The sequence below is a fragment of the Ursus arctos genome, unplaced genomic scaffold, assembly GCF_023065955.2.
Source record: "Ursus arctos isolate Adak ecotype North America unplaced genomic scaffold, UrsArc2.0 scaffold_8, whole genome shotgun sequence".
Lineage (NCBI taxonomy): Eukaryota > Metazoa > Chordata > Mammalia > Carnivora > Ursidae > Ursus > Ursus arctos.
In genome coordinates, this window is record NW_026623100.1 from 65,034,181 (window position 1) to 65,049,713 (window position 15,533).

General features: G+C 44.2%; 1 protein-coding gene and 1 non-coding gene across 2 annotated transcripts in view; one reads left to right on the plus strand and one right to left on the minus strand.

Annotated features, from left to right (window-relative positions):
• DPYSL5 (dihydropyrimidinase like 5) overlaps window positions 1-15,533 on the minus strand; it is an 89,102-nt gene that overhangs the window by 64,666 nt on the left and 8,903 nt on the right. The gene's annotated exons all lie outside the window — the stretch shown is intronic.
• Window positions 3,417-3,489, plus strand: TRNAN-GUU (transfer RNA asparagine (anticodon GUU)). The gene has a single exon. It is a non-coding gene; the product is annotated as a tRNA-Asn (tRNA).

Below are 15,533 nucleotides of genomic sequence, written 5' to 3' on the forward strand. Positions count from 1 at the left end.
AGAAAGACAAGGGCTCCAGTGGAAAAAATCGGCAAAGGTCATAAACAGGCAACCTGTGGGAATGGAGAGGACATAAATAGCTAAGAAGCAAATGAAAAGATGTTTGTCTTTATTAATAATCAAAGAGATGCAAATGAAAACAATGAGATTACATTTCTCACCTATCATAATGGCACAGAAAAAGAGTACAATGCCCAGACAGAGAAAAGCAAGCATCCCATACACTGTTCATAGGGCTTCAAACTGATACAACCTCACCAAGAGGAAATCTACAAATCTATATGAAAACTGAAAATGTGGGTTTTACATCTAAGAATTTCTTCTAGGAAATAATCAGGCCATTGCACAAAACTGTATTATGAGGGTATTTTGTTGCAGTGTTGTTTATAATAGCAAACACTTTGAGAACAAGCTTAAGGTGTGTCAATGTGAGAACTGTTTAAACAAATAATGGTATATTCACACAAGAGAAGGCTATGCAGCCATTGAAAAAGATCATGCAGATCTTCATTTTTTTTAAACGATTTTTAAATTTATTCATTCCAGAGAGAGCGAGCAAGCACGAGCAAGGGGGAGAGGCAGAAGCAGAGGGAGAAGCAGACTCCCTGCTGAGTTGGGAACCCGCCCTGGGGCTTGATCCCAGGATCTGGAGATCATGACCTGAGCTGACCTGAGCCAAAGGCAGACGCTTAACCATCTGAGCCCACCCAGGTGCCCCTCATGTAGATCTTTAAGTACTGACTGGGGATGTTATCCAGGATACAGTACTAAGTGAAGAAAGCAGATTACAGAACAGGACTCATGGTATGTGTATCTACGTCTGTATATATGTGAGATGTCATAGATAGCTGAATATATATGAATATGAAATCTCACTTATATAAACCTTTCATCTATATATGAAAACTCACTTACATATAAATGAGCTTTTTCCACAAAACACTGGAAAGGTTATTCGTTAAACTATTAACTGCAGTTGTCTCAGAGAAAAGAACTGCAAATTGCGGCAGGACTCAAATCTCTCTGCACTACCTGATTGTAAAAATATTTGTATGAGAAACCAGCTATGGAGTCGACAATCGCTCTGGTCAGGGGGGCGGGAGCAGCAGAGTACCCCAGAGTAGGCTCTCAGGAAGTCTGTGCCAGGGCAGGCAACTCACTAGCAAGTCAATATCCCTCGTACATTTATTTAACCACCATCAACGTGTTCATCTAATGGCCTTAGTTCCTTCTCCCTTAACGTCTCACTGGCCCTTCCAACTGATCACATCTAAAACTGAGCTCATCACACTCCATCTCCACTTGGCTCCTCTTCACGTGTCCCCCGGCTCAGTGAAAGACCGCACCCCCGTGCCAGGACCAAGCCAGCAGCAAGGGCATCATTTTCTTTCTTTCTTTCTTCTTCTTCCTTTTTTTTTTTTTTTTTTTTTTTTTAAGATTTTGTTTATTTGAGAGAGAGAGAGAGAGAAAATGTGCGAGCAAGGGGAGCAGCACAGGGAGAGGAGGAGGGAGGGGGAAAGAATCTCAACCTGACAGGGGGCTCGATCCCAAGATGAGCTCATGACCTGAGCCGAAACCAAGAGTCGGACACTTAACCGACTGAGCCACCCAGGTGCCTCGCAAGGGCATCATTTTCAATGAGGAGGGTAAGTGTTAGCTCCACAGGCGATAGCGTATGGCCCCCTTCCTATTTTTTGTTCACTGGCGCCCCAGACAAGGCAGTGTCTTCTCAAATGGCTGCATAAAGGAGCAGAGCACCCGCTTTACTACGGCCCATCTGGCTGCTGCCTTCCTTGAATGAATGGTTGGAGAGATGGAGCATGTGACTGATTGGGTTCAAAGGCTCTTCCTGGCGGTTGAGTCTGAAAATGTGGAGACACCGTCATTCACTTAAACAAAAAGAGGTAAATGAGCCCTTTCTTGGAGCCCTTGCTAGGCAGGGAGCACCTGCTGAGTAACTGCCAACAAAAGAGATGAAGTCAACGTCTCTTGAAACAAGTAAATGGGAGTAAATGGTTGTCTGCTCACTTAATTCATCCTGAATGCCAGCATTTCCTTTTTTTCTTGTTTACCTGCCTCTGCTAGAAGAGAGGTGGGGTTGGAACTGATGACAGACACCAATTACTTTTATAAATACAGTTTATTCCCCTCTACTTTTCAGAGGAGCTGGCCAGATTCCCTTGGTTCCCAGTCCCTGGCAGCCTCCTCCCCACCTCCAGCCCAGGCCAAGGACCTAGCCCTGAAGGCAAATCTGAAGACTCGAGTCCAACATGCTGAAGCTCGAGGTCAGGACACCTGGCTCTGGACAGGCCCTGACTGTGCTCCAGATCTTCCGCGGCTGAGGGTCAGACCCCAGACTTCACATCGGGTACTGATTCCCTGTGCCCACACCTTGTTTGGTAAAGGGGCTACTACCTCATTGCCAGGAGGCTGGCACACCCTTTCTGGTTGTTGCCTATCACCTTCTCCAGGGAGTGGAGGCCTGCCCATCCACGTCTGAGGCCTCTCCACCTGCTGGCACACTCTGCTGACCCCAAATGCCTCCTCTTACCCACACTCCTGTCACTGGATTACTCGGCTACATAAGTATGTCCAAACCTTTTGAAATGTACATTGAAAATCCTTGTGTCTACTGTATGTAAATTGCACCCCAACAAAGCTGACTTAAAAACAAACAAAAATGGGTACCTAGCTGGCTCAGTCCATGGGGCATGTGACTCTTGATCTGGGAGTCATGAGTTCAAGCCCCACACTGGGCATAGAGCTTACTTAAAACAAAACAAAACAAAAACAAAAACAAAAAAACCCACAGAACACATCTAAAAGAGAATTGCTAAAGGGAGACCAGAAAAAAATGAGATAGAACTTAGTAGGAATTACATTTAGTGCTAAGCTTCCTGGCAGTCCAAGCAGAAGAGGAAATGGTTTGGGAAGGAAAAACTTTCTATTGCCAGATAAAAGGGAAGCCTGATTAACCCAGGAAAAGCCTTTTGAATCCCAAATAATTCACTGCTCCCCTCCATCCAACTGAACATTTAAGAGAAGGTATCCGTCAGAATGTTTTAGAGAAAGCGGGTCTGCCCTCTATGTAGATAATTCCAGAAGGAATTTACTGGATTACTTTTTAAGGAATAAGAAACATGCTGGATATATTTGACTGCAGTTTTGCAGGAGGTGCAGAAATATTCTCCAATGACCATTTTTAATATAGAGCAAACATCAATAAAAGGTTGAGGAAATACCACTAAATTTTTACTTTGTGATGACATTTCTATGGGGTGTTAAAGTACTATACTCCAACTACCAGTTTATCTTTGGTGCTCCAACCTATACTATAAAGAGAATGCAAATATGTCTTGTCCATCCTTTAACTAGTAATGGTAAGAAAGGTGTGTAAATGTTACTCCTCTAGGGACACCTGGCTGGCTCAGTCGGTAGAGCATGAGACTGTTGATCTTGCGGTTGTGAGTTCGAGTCCCATGTTAGGTATAGAGATTACTTAAAAATAAAACCTTCAAAAAAATATTACCCCTCTAGTGGGGCCACCACCACCTCAGCCACCACCTAAGTGCAATTCATGCTCTTTGATTTCCTTTCCCCTCAGCCTAGTGTTCCAAAATTGAGGAAAACATGTACAGGTGAGTTTAGGAGGTATACTACTTGGACACAAATGGCGTTGAATCACGAGCTCTCTTTCTATACTTCTGTTTACATCAAGGAAAACATCTCAGTGCGTGGGTGTGCATCTGCTAATACCTCGCTCTTGTCAATTTCCTTTCTTTAGCAAGGGGAAGAGCAAGGTCCGGTTTGCGACTGGAATTTAATAACATTGATTGGCTTTCATTGTATTTCTTTTTCTAGATATTTACTTCTGGCAAATATTCCCATTTACAGTGTTGATATGATGTTTCTCTTCAACATTTAAGCAAAAAAAGTGAGCTATTTAAAGAAAAATATTAAGGGGGGCATCTGGGTGGCACAGCGGTTAAGCGTCTGCCTTTGGCTCAGGGCGTGATCCTGGCGTGATGGGATCGAGCCCCACATCAGGCTCCTCCGCTGGGAGCCTGCTTCTTCCTCTCCCACTCCCCCTGCCTGTGTTCCCTCTCTCGCTGGCTGTCTCTATCTCTGTCGAATAAATAAATAAAATCTTTAAAAAAATAAAAAAAGAAAGAAAAATATTAAGCATCAGCTCGTAGATGGCATTATGAAAAATGGAAGGAAGCTATATGCAAACGACTCAGGTGAGGAGACAATGCTCTCGACCAGGGGTCACCAAACTTTTCCTGTAAAAGGCCAGAGAGTGAATGTTTTAGGCTTTGTGGGCTACGATCAGGATCTGTCCACCCAGGTGCTGGAGCTGAGCTGTCAGATGAGGTGGCCACCAGCCCTGTTTGGCTACTGAGCATGGCTAGTATGACTAAGGAACTGAAATTTTATTTTATTTATTTATTTTTAAGATTTTATTTATTTAGTTGACAGAGACAGCCAGCGAGAGAGGGAACACAAGCAGGGGGAGTGGGAGAGGAAGAAGCAGGCTCATAGCAGAGGAGCCTGATGTGGGGCTCGATTCCGTAACGCCAGGAGGAACTGAAATTTTAATTGTATTTATTTTTAAGTTGCTAAGGCACTACACAGTGCAGCTCCAGCCAATGATTAAGGAAGTGTTTATTCCATTCCAGGCTTAAAAGACAAACGTCAATGGAAAGATAACTCCCCCTCAACCTTCTTCTAACTTTCTCTGCCTCTACCAGCTCATCAAGAGTTGCCAATACATTACATTTTGATGGCAAGTCATTGTCGTTATAATCAGAAATAAAGCAGGGATGCCTTCTCTGACCACAATTATTAAACAGTGTTTGTAATTTCCTTAAAAAATGCAATAAGAAAATTAAATCCTCAAAATAAACATGAGAAAAAGGACATAAAATGTGTTATGATGGCATACCTAGAAAACCGAAGAAAATTGGTAAGGTAACAGATAATTAGATACTTAGATAAATGTAGTAAAATTAGTAGCTTTTTCCCCTACACTAGCAGCCAGCCAGCTAGAAATAGAAACAGGAAAAAAAAATGTGTTCACAATAGTGAAAAACACTGTGAAACACTTCAGCATAAACAGTAAAACACTTAGAAGGGTTCAGAAAAGGCAAATCTAAAGTATTTTCTCTATTTTGATAGATTTTGTTTAGTGGCTGCTCAGAACTGGGGTTGAGAATGGGAGTGACTGCAAATGAGCTTGAGTTTTCCTTTTGGGGTAATGGAAATTTTCTAAAATAAAATCACGTGATTAAATTACACAACTCCTTAAATATACTAATGATCAGTGAATTGTATAAAGTGGGTGAATTTTATTTTATGTAAATTACACCTCAATACAGCTTCACAGGGGCACCTGGAAGGCTCAGTCATTAAGCGTCTGCCTTTGGCTCAGGTCATGATTCTGGGGTCCTGGGATCGAGCCTCTGCATGGGCTCCCTGCTCAGTGGGTAGTCTGCTTCTCCCTCTCCCGTTCCCCCTGCTTGTGCTCTCTGTCAAATAAATAAAATCTTAAAAAAAAAAATACAGCTTCACACACACGCACGCGTGCACACACAGACACAGAGCCAAGGAAGGCACAAATTCCTCTAGAGCTTCTCAAAATGCATAAAATAGGCTCTAAACAAAATGAAATAAATATATTCCTAGATGGGAAAAGCTAATATCAAAAAATGCCAATTCTCCCAAAATTAATATATAAATGTAATGCAATTCCTATTAGAGTTCTTAATGTATTTATTTTGAAATGGATAATAATGGAATTGAGAAGAGTCAAGAAAACTATGAAAAGGAATACTGCGGGGGTGGGGAAAGCACTGTCCTAGGAATATTAAAAGATGTTATATGCAATTACTATAATTAAAACTATAGTGTCAGCATATGATTAGACAAATAGATGAAAGGAGCAGAATAAGATGCTTGGTAGCAGATTTCAATTAAATCTAACAAAAGTGATACTTCAATTCAGTGGAGATGAAATGATTTACTTAATAGATGGGGCTGGCATCACAGGCAATTTGTCTGGAAGAAAATTAAGTCAGTTCTCTACCTCACAGCATTTACCCAAATCCGTAATCCATCTGGAATTTATTTAAATGTAAAACCTAAAGCAATAAAAATATTAGAAGTAAGCTCAGGAAACGACATAGACAATTTAAGAGTGGGGGAGGGGCGCCTGGGTGGCTCAGTCATTAAGCGTCTGCCTTCGGCTCAGGGCGGGATCCCAGCGTTCTGGAATCGAGCCCCACATCAGGCTCCTCTGCTGGGAGCCTGCTTCTTCCTCTCCCACTCCCCCTGCTTGTGTTCCCTCTCTCGCTGGCTGTCTCTATCTCTGTCAAATAAATAAATAAAATCTTAAAAAAAAAAAAAAAAGAGTGGGGGAGCCCTTTTAATTCAGTCTGGAAATCCAGAAGCCATAAAAGAAGGGTCACATCTCTGGTTTTATATACATTAAAAAATTTAGTGAAGTAAATGATATCAGAGAAATAGAAAAAGTCAATAGACAAACAATAACTATCCTGAGAAAACATATGCAGTGCATGTGACAGCAATGAACTCTAACAAATTGATAGGAAACATACAACCATGAGAAAGACGGGCTCAGGATACCACTAAGTGCTACAGAGAAGAGCAAATGGAAATGACCAACAACGTGTGAAAAGAGGTCCAACCTCCCCAGTGATCAAGAAGATGTAGATGAAAGGCACAAGGAGGTGTCACTCCACATCCATCAGACTGGCAACAATTCCAGGGAGACGGCTGACCTTGGCAGGACTGGTGGGGGCAGGGGGGAGAAGAGTGTGGGTTGGGAGTGGTTGCCAGGGTGTTGCTAATGAAATGCTAATGAAAACATGAATTATCCAACGCTTTTAGAGAACAGTCTGAAAAGTTGTCTATTAAAATTTTAAAAAGCTCTCTGACTTGGCAATTCCACTCCCAGGACTCTATCCATAGGAACGGAAGCAAGAGAACACAAGGAGCCGGGTAGAGAGAGGCCCACAGCAGCAATGTGGGTAGGGCGACAAGCCACCAAAAACCTGGAAACAAACTGAATGTCCATCAATGGGGAACAGTACTATCTAAAGGAAAACTGTTCCTCTACCCACAACACTTCTTCTTTTTTTAAAAGATTTTATTTATTTATTTATTTATTTAGAGAGACCATGGTGGGGGGAGGGTCAGAGGGAGAGAGAGAATCTCAGGCACACTCTGCACTGAGCGTGGAGCTGAATGCGGGGCCCGATCTCCCGACCTTGAGCCAAAACAAGAGTCGGATGCTCCACAGCCTGAGCCACCCAGCGCCCGCACCCAGCGCCCCCACTCATCGCACTTCTGATGCTAACCACTGGGAGTGAGTGCAGGCCCCCAGGCTGAGCGCTCCGTCCCACAAGACTGCTCCCCCCACCGTAGACGTCAGTCACATGGACCAGGTTGTCACCTGCACTTCTGATGACTTCTATAAATCAGGGGTTCCTGTGACCCCCTCCTCAATAATTTGCCAAAACAGCTCACAAAGCTCAGAGGAACACTTTACTTACTAAGACTGGAAACAAATCAGGAACACCCAACCGGAAGAGACGCATGGGGCCAGGTAAGGGCGGGGCACATGGAACTCTCATGGCCCCCCCAGGTGCACCGCCCACCCAGGACCTCGATGTGTTCACCAACCTGGGAGGTCTCCAAATGCATCTCTTTGGGGTTTTTATGGGGGTTCCATTACGAAGACATGATTGATTGAATCATTGGCCATTGGTGATTCATTGGCCATCTCCCGCCCTTCTCCCTCCCGGGAGGGGTAGGGGATGGGGGCTGAAAGTTCCAACCCCCTCATCACCTGGCTCGTTCCCGTGGCAACCAGCATGCAATCACCACCATCACCGGGAGAGTCACTTCATTAGCATAACTCAGGTTTGGGGAAGGGGGCTTATTATGAATAACAAAAGATGTTCCTCTCACCCCCGTCACTCAGGAAGCTACAAGGGTTTTAGGAGCGCCATGGCAGGAACTGGGGATGAAGACCAAATACAGATTTCCTATTATATCACAATATGGCATTAGGCATGCCTTAAATATCATGCAACTCTTAAAAAGTCAGATCTATACCAATTGCCTTAAAGCTTCTTCCAGGGGTGGGGCGCCTGGGTGGCTTGGTGGGTTAAGCATCCGACTCTTGGTTTCGGCTCTTGGTTCCAGCTCAGGTCATGATCTCAGGGTCGTAGGACTGACCCCATGTGGGCTCAAGAGTCTGCTCGTCCCCTCTGCCCCCACCCCACTGCCGCTCTCTCTCTCTCAAATAAATAAATAAGATCTAAACAAAACAAAACCCAAAACCTTCTTCCAGGGGTGTGTGGCTGACTCAGTCAGTAAAGCACGTGACTCTGACCTTAGGGTTGTTAAGTTCAAGCCCCATGTTGGGTGTAGAGATTATTTCAAAATAAAATCCTTAAAAAAAAAAAAAGCTTCTTCTGAGTTGTAATGATAAGAGACAAGTCGTAGAGATAATATATTTTACCAAACCGGAACTCCAATACCCGTATGCATAACACCCACACACACAGACATAATAGGATCCCATTCTGGTAAAATATCCAAGGACAAAAAATATCTTGGTATCTTATTTATACACAATAATGTGTAAGGAGCAAAATATGGGTGAAAACACCCCTGTTTGTTTATACCAATTAGCAGAAGGTGAGGAGGTGGCATTTAGTTGAAGAGGATGGAAAAGAGAGGGGGGAGAGTCTATTTAAAAAAAAAGAAAGAAAAAACGCCAACAATTAAAACAGGATGGATGTGTGTGTGTGTATGTGTGACGAAGATGGTGAAAATGCCCACCAAAATGTGAATGGTGGCTGTCTTAAGGTGGTGGGACTTCAGGTGACTTTTACTTTATTTCATTTACATTTAATAATTGTTTAAATTTTTCACAGTGAATATGTATTATTTATAAACCCAGGGGGAGAGGAAAGCAATCAAATCATCATCACTGAAGCGAAACCTACCTATTTGACCTCTAAGGCCGGTCAAAGGTACCGAGCCCCTGTTCCATGCCCTGCACTGTACCAGACCTGCTTCATTTCTAAGCCTCGCAGCCACACTGCACGGAACCGGCAATGGGGCTCAGAAAGGCCAGGCGGCTTGCGTGGCATCACACAGATTATCAGCAAGTCTGGAAGGCAAGATCCGCACCCAGATTTAACTCCCAGACGTTCTTTCCCGCCTCTGCACTGCACTCTCCCGGTGTGGGCTCTGCGGGGCACCGGGCATTTACCTTCAGTCTGGCGAAACCATGTGTCCTTCCGCCCCCCCCCCCCCCCGCTGTCCCTCACTGTCCTCGACATGGGCACCACAGAATCTCTGCCCCGAGAGTCTCAAGTCTACCTCCGTGTTAGCATTTCAGCCTGGGACTGCTGGAGGGGTGAGGACTGGGCATCACGGGTAGGTATCTCCGTGTGAACAACTGGGTTCCTACTGGGCACAGGGTCCTGTCAATATTCACTACTACTTAAGAGTTGAAAAAACAAACAGAGAAGCCCTGAGCTATGTTTTCCCAAGCTTTCGATGTTCTCTTCACCCACAGGGTCTTTCGCATGGGCCATACTCATTACTTTAAATTCTTTTTTTCTTTTTTTTTTTAAGTAGGTTCCACACCAGACACAGGGCTTGAACTCACGGTTCTGAGATCAGGAGTCATGTGCGCTACCAACTGAGCCAGCCGGGCGCCCCAACCTTAAATTCTTCTACAAGAAAATACGCGGATTACTCCAAGCTCACCATAAACTTAAAAAGAAAAACATAAACCTATTTACACATTTTAGCTGAGAACAGAGGATTCCACAACTGGGAGGAAAGGGCGCATTTTCTGTGCTATTTACTGGCTATTTGGAGCATGAAAGACATGCACAAAAGGTGGGCAAAGAAAGAGGAACGAGAGAAGGCATTTTAACACAACCTTAAGAGGAGAAAAAATTCACACGATTTTCTTACTTTAAACACACACACATTAAGCATAATATATTTTCAACCTTGTCATTATATTGTCATTGGTTTTCATTAGGAAAGAAAAATCACCGAGGGTGGTCTGGAGGCCGGGGAACTGGTCAGTCTGTGTAAACTCATGCAGATAAAGACAAGGCCTCATTTTCCTCCCTCTGGGCCCCCTCTTTGTCACTCCCCTGAGCATACAGACCCCCAGAGGGGAAGAGCTGGGAAGGGACAGAAGTGTGGGGGTAGGGATGTGCTCAGTTGCCTCTAACGCCCTTCAGTCTGCCCCTCCCCCCCCTCCAGCCAAGCACATCCCCTCCACCTCCTTGGCCCCATCCTGTAGCTTCACACCCAACCCTCTGCCCAAATGTCCTCTTCCCCAAATTCTGCCCTAACCCCTTGTCGGAAAAGGCCTTTGATGTATCCTCAGGGCCGTATCATTCTCTCAGCCCGAGGGCGACATTAGCTATCCCCTGCCACTTCACAGACAGAACACAATCTGCAAGGCCGGGCCTCCCTCCACCTTTTTCTTCCCACAGTGCTTAGGATGGTGCCTGGTGAGCGGCAGATGCACAGAGAAAGTTAATCACCTTTCCCTTTAAGCATCTACTCAAATAATCCAACTTTTGGATTTTTATCTGCTCTAGATAGGAAGACCTAGATGCTGTCGGAATTATCTAGGCCTGCTCTTTCAGAGCAGGGCCCAAAGAGAATGGCATGAGTGAGCCTCATGGCCCACAGGGCCCCTCTTCCTGGAGTACTTTGGTGGGCTGAACATTTTAACAGCATGTATTTTCCAAAATTCTTTATAACTTCACGTCAACACAAAAGAAGGGTATATTGTGAATTAGAGTGGACACACGGTATTCATTTTTTTTTAAGATTAAAAAAATGAACGGTCACGAAAAGCCATACATGACTCCATTCATATGAAACATCTGGAACAGGCACAATCTATAGAAAGCGGATTAGTGGTTGCCAGGAGCTGGGGGTGGGAGGGAATGGGGAGTGACTGCTAATGGGTAAGGGGTTTCTTTCTGGGGTGATGAAAATGTTCTACGGTTAGAGCATGGTGATGGTTATACAGCTCTATGAATATACTAAAAGCCATGTATTGTATCCTTTCCAGGGGTGAACTTTATGGCATGTAAATTATACCTCAATAAAGCTGTCAATATGGCTTCAAAGATTTCAAACTTGCATCAGGGTGCTGCAGGCTAAGCCCACAGGGCAAGCTTCAAGAAACAGTAATAGGGGAGAATGGAAATTCCAGGCTGGTCTGCAAGTCAAGAAACAGGTGCCCAGGAGGGCAGCTAGAGTACAGGTGTCAAGAAATGTCCCCACTGCTCCTGGTCAGCAGCTGGAACTGAACCAGTGTCAACCGAGGAAGGTACCAAAGGCACAGAGCCAGGTCCTGGGGGCCAATCTGTAGTCCACGTCAGAGCTGTGCCACTGGTGTAAAGGGGGATGTGGGTTTCCAGAGCTGAGAACCAAGGGCAATGCAGGTGGCTAGTTCGGTGTGCATGTAAAGGGACATTCAGGTGACATGCAGGAACCTGCCTCGAGCTCCCTCAGATTGTTGACAGAATTCATTTCCTTATGGTTGTAGGCTTTCAACTAAAGGCCACTCTGCGCTCCAAGAGGCCACCCAATGTCTCGCCAAGTGGGCTTCCCCAACACAGACACTTACTTCACAAGAGAGCAAGGACAGTCTCCAGAGCAAGTATGCTAGCAAGACAGGGTCTTGTATATTAACCAGGCATGGGAATGACATCGTCACCTTTGCCATCTTCTATTGGTTAAAAGCAAACCATAAGAAGAGATTACACAAAGGTATGGACACCAGGAGTTGGGGATCCTGGCAAGGGACACACCAAAAGTCTGTCTTCACAGTCCTTACAGAGAAAACGTGCCCACAAGTAACCAAAATGTTAAGCAGAATGGAATGAATTCTATAGGATGATCAAGAAGGCTTCTTTACCTGTCATTTCTCTGCACTGAAATAGCTCATTGGAAGTTAAACTGCCCTGGAGGTTCCTCCTCTGTGAAATGATGAAATGCTGTCGAAGGTTCTTCTTAGCCCCCATGTCCTATGATGCCACCTGGCCCACTGTAGGTGTTCAATAGCACCTGTTCCATAAAGGAAAGGATGAAGGAATGAGCACTCGCACACATTATGGTGGGAGGTTCATGGGGCCCAGTTAGTGCTTCTCATCTTCTGTGTCCCAAGATTTACACCAAATTTTCCTGAATAAAAATGATGAAAAGGGGAAATATTAGAATGCTGTGTGTTAACTGCAGGAATGGGTCATCCTCACTTGCTGGTCCCAGCAGCTTTCTTTTTTGCATGGGTTACACATTCTATCTCTTCAGTGGCTCAAAAGCCCTACTCTGCATGTTTGTGTCTTATTTTGGGGGGTCCTCCACATGGGGGCCCATTTGAGAACAGAAGCCATGAGCATGGGGCCAAGAACTAAACCCTTCTCAAGTTTTTGTGAGTCCCTAACAGGGTAAGTCAGAGCCAGTGAAGGCTGCCAAATTATTGTTGTTATTGTTTGAACAGGTAAAAAATATATATGACAAACATTTAAGACCATATAAATAGTCCCCTCCCCTAGAGATCAGCACCATCATAGTTTCTTTGCATGGACAATCTATGCATATTTAAGCATCTATGTATCTATTTTGTATTGCACAAAGAGCAGCATGCATTAAATATTGCTCTGCCTGCCTTCTTTCCATTGTGATATAAATTGGAGGTTGTTGTATATCAGAACAGAAACATCTGCCTTGTTTTCTTTTTTCTTTTTTTTTTTTAAGATTTTATTTATTTATTCAACAGAGATAGAGACAGCCAGCGAGAGAGGGAACACAAGCAGGGGGAGTGGGAGAGGAAGAAGCAGGCTCATAGCAGAAGAGCCTGATGTGGGGCTCGATCCCAGATCGCCGGGATCACGCCCTGAGCCGAAGGCAGACGCTTAACCGCTGTGCCACCCAGGCGCCCCATGCCTTGTTTTCTTAATGGCTGTATAATATTTCTTTGCAAGGATGTATCAGAATGTATTTAACTAGCTCTCCAATGATGGGAATTTAGATTCGATCTAATTTTTCGCTAGTATAAATAATGCCGCAATAATAACCCTTTGTATTTCTCATCGTGCACCTATGCATGCAGATCTTTAGGATAAATTCCTAGAAGTGGTCTTGCTGGGTGAAAGGGTGTGTGCCGTTTTCATTCTGATAGTGCCCAATTGCAGCCTGCAGGTTTCAGGGGTACGACATCGTGACACACTCCCGGCAGAGACACAGTATGGCTGTCACAGAACATCAAAGCTGTCGGTTAGCATCTATAGCACCTACTCTCCATTTCCTCACTGGACAGAGGGAACGAAACCATTTGGACTGAATTTCATGTGTGGTCTCTATTACCTCTGCACCAATGATCATCTCGTCCGGCCCGTTCATTTGACAATCACAGAGCTTTGAGCATACTTTCACATACCTTTACGTATCTCCAAGTACCGAACTTATCACCTAGAGACTTCCATTAGCTCTGCTTACTGTGCTCGGCCCGCACGCACCCACCAGGCTCCACGCATGAATGCCGTTAGTCCTCTTCACAGACAAACATTCTTGTAAATCACGAGAAAATCGAGGCTTGGGGAGACTGACTCTTGCCAGAGGTTTCTCACCCCTAGAAAGTAGCAGAGTCGGGATTCAAACCCATCTCTCTCCCATGGGCAAGCTCCTCCCCGGAAATTGCTCTGAGCCTCGCAGGCACTCAGGAAATAACGCGAGAAGAGGTTCCAGCTTATCGCAAATAACAGCTCCGCGCGAGTACTGTTACCGCGTGGTTAGTAAACCTCTCACCTGTCAGGCTTCTCCAACATTCATTTCCGGTTCCTGGCTATTTGCGTTCTACTCCCAAATATTTACGATTTAACCAAGTACGGAGTGCTCCCGATAACTTCATGATCCCTCCACTACGTGGAGACCATGTCCTGTCTTTCACGATGGCCGACTTTGGTGCTCTTTGCTATTAAGAAACTGCACAGTTTTACAGAATTTATTGATGAAAATCGGCTTTACTCGGGGTCCTTTGCCCTCCAAATTATTACCACAGCCCTGTTTTTAATGACCGATCATCTCAAACCATTTTATGCCTACATTTACACAAATTCTTTGATGACCAACTTGCTAACTAAGACTGTTTAGAAAGCAATCAGGGGGGCGCCTGGGTGGCACAGTGGTTGAGCGTCTGCCTTCGGCTCAGGGCGTGATCCCGGCGTTATGGGATGAGCCCCACATCAGGCTCCCCCACTATGAGCCTGCTTCTTCCTCTCCCACTCCCCCTGCTTGTGTTCCCTCTCTCGGGGGCTCTTCCTATTTCTGTCAAATAAATAAATAAAATCTTAAAAAAAAAAAAAGCAATCAGGGAACTTTGTGAAGTTGGTCCTTAAATCAAGAAATTAACATACATTTGTGCATTTGTCTTTACGTACAAACTACCAGGTACTATGATTGAAATTGTATTTATGATTAAAAACGCACACCGAAAACTCTTTTTAAGGGAACCTCAATTCTCACAAACGTATCAGCTGGGTGATAAAATCATGTATGTGATTTCACAAAGATGTGAACGGTATTTAAAATAATAGAAAAGAATTGGACATAATCTAAAAGTTCATCAATAAGTAAATGCTTAAATGGTATATGGGGTGCCTGGGTGGCTCAGTCGTTAAGCTTCTGCCTTCCACTCAGGTCTTGATCCCAGGGTCCTGCTCACTGGGGAGCCTGCTTCTCCCTCTCCCTCTGCCCCTCCCTCCACTTGTGCACGCGCACTCGTTCTCTCTCTGTCAAATAAATAAGATCTTTAAAAATATATCTAATAGTGTACCTTCTAATAGAATGGCAGGCAGCCATTTAAAAGTTTACATTTCTAAATTAGGTAGAGACATAAAAAAAGTTTTTTTTTAATGTCAAGTGAAAAAACAGAATACGAACCGGTATCCATGTTGTGGTTACAACTCAGTAAAAATTATGTGAGCATATGGAAAAGGTTTGACAGAACAAGCGATCATTACATTAGCTTTACTAGCAAAACGGTCTAGAGGTATTTATAATTGATTAAATATTAGAATATTATACATTTTATTTATTTATTTATTTATTTTTAAGATTTTAGTTATTTATTTGAGAGAGCATGAGCGGAGGGAGAGGCAGTCTGGAGAGGTAGAAGCAGGCTCCCCGCTTCCCCATGTGGGGCTCGATTCCAAGACCCCAGGATCATGACCTGAGTGGAAAGCAGATGCTTAACCGACTGAGCCATCCAGGCTCCCCGGAATATTATACATTTTAAAGTACAAATTGAATCTTGTATTATATCTAAGTGCTTAAAGGACTCGGAGTCCAAGCAGTAAACCTAGGTTTTAAAGCCACGATAAATCTTGCCTCGCTCACTTGATTGTATGAGGACGGATACAAACATTGCCGGCCACGTGACAGGAAAAAAG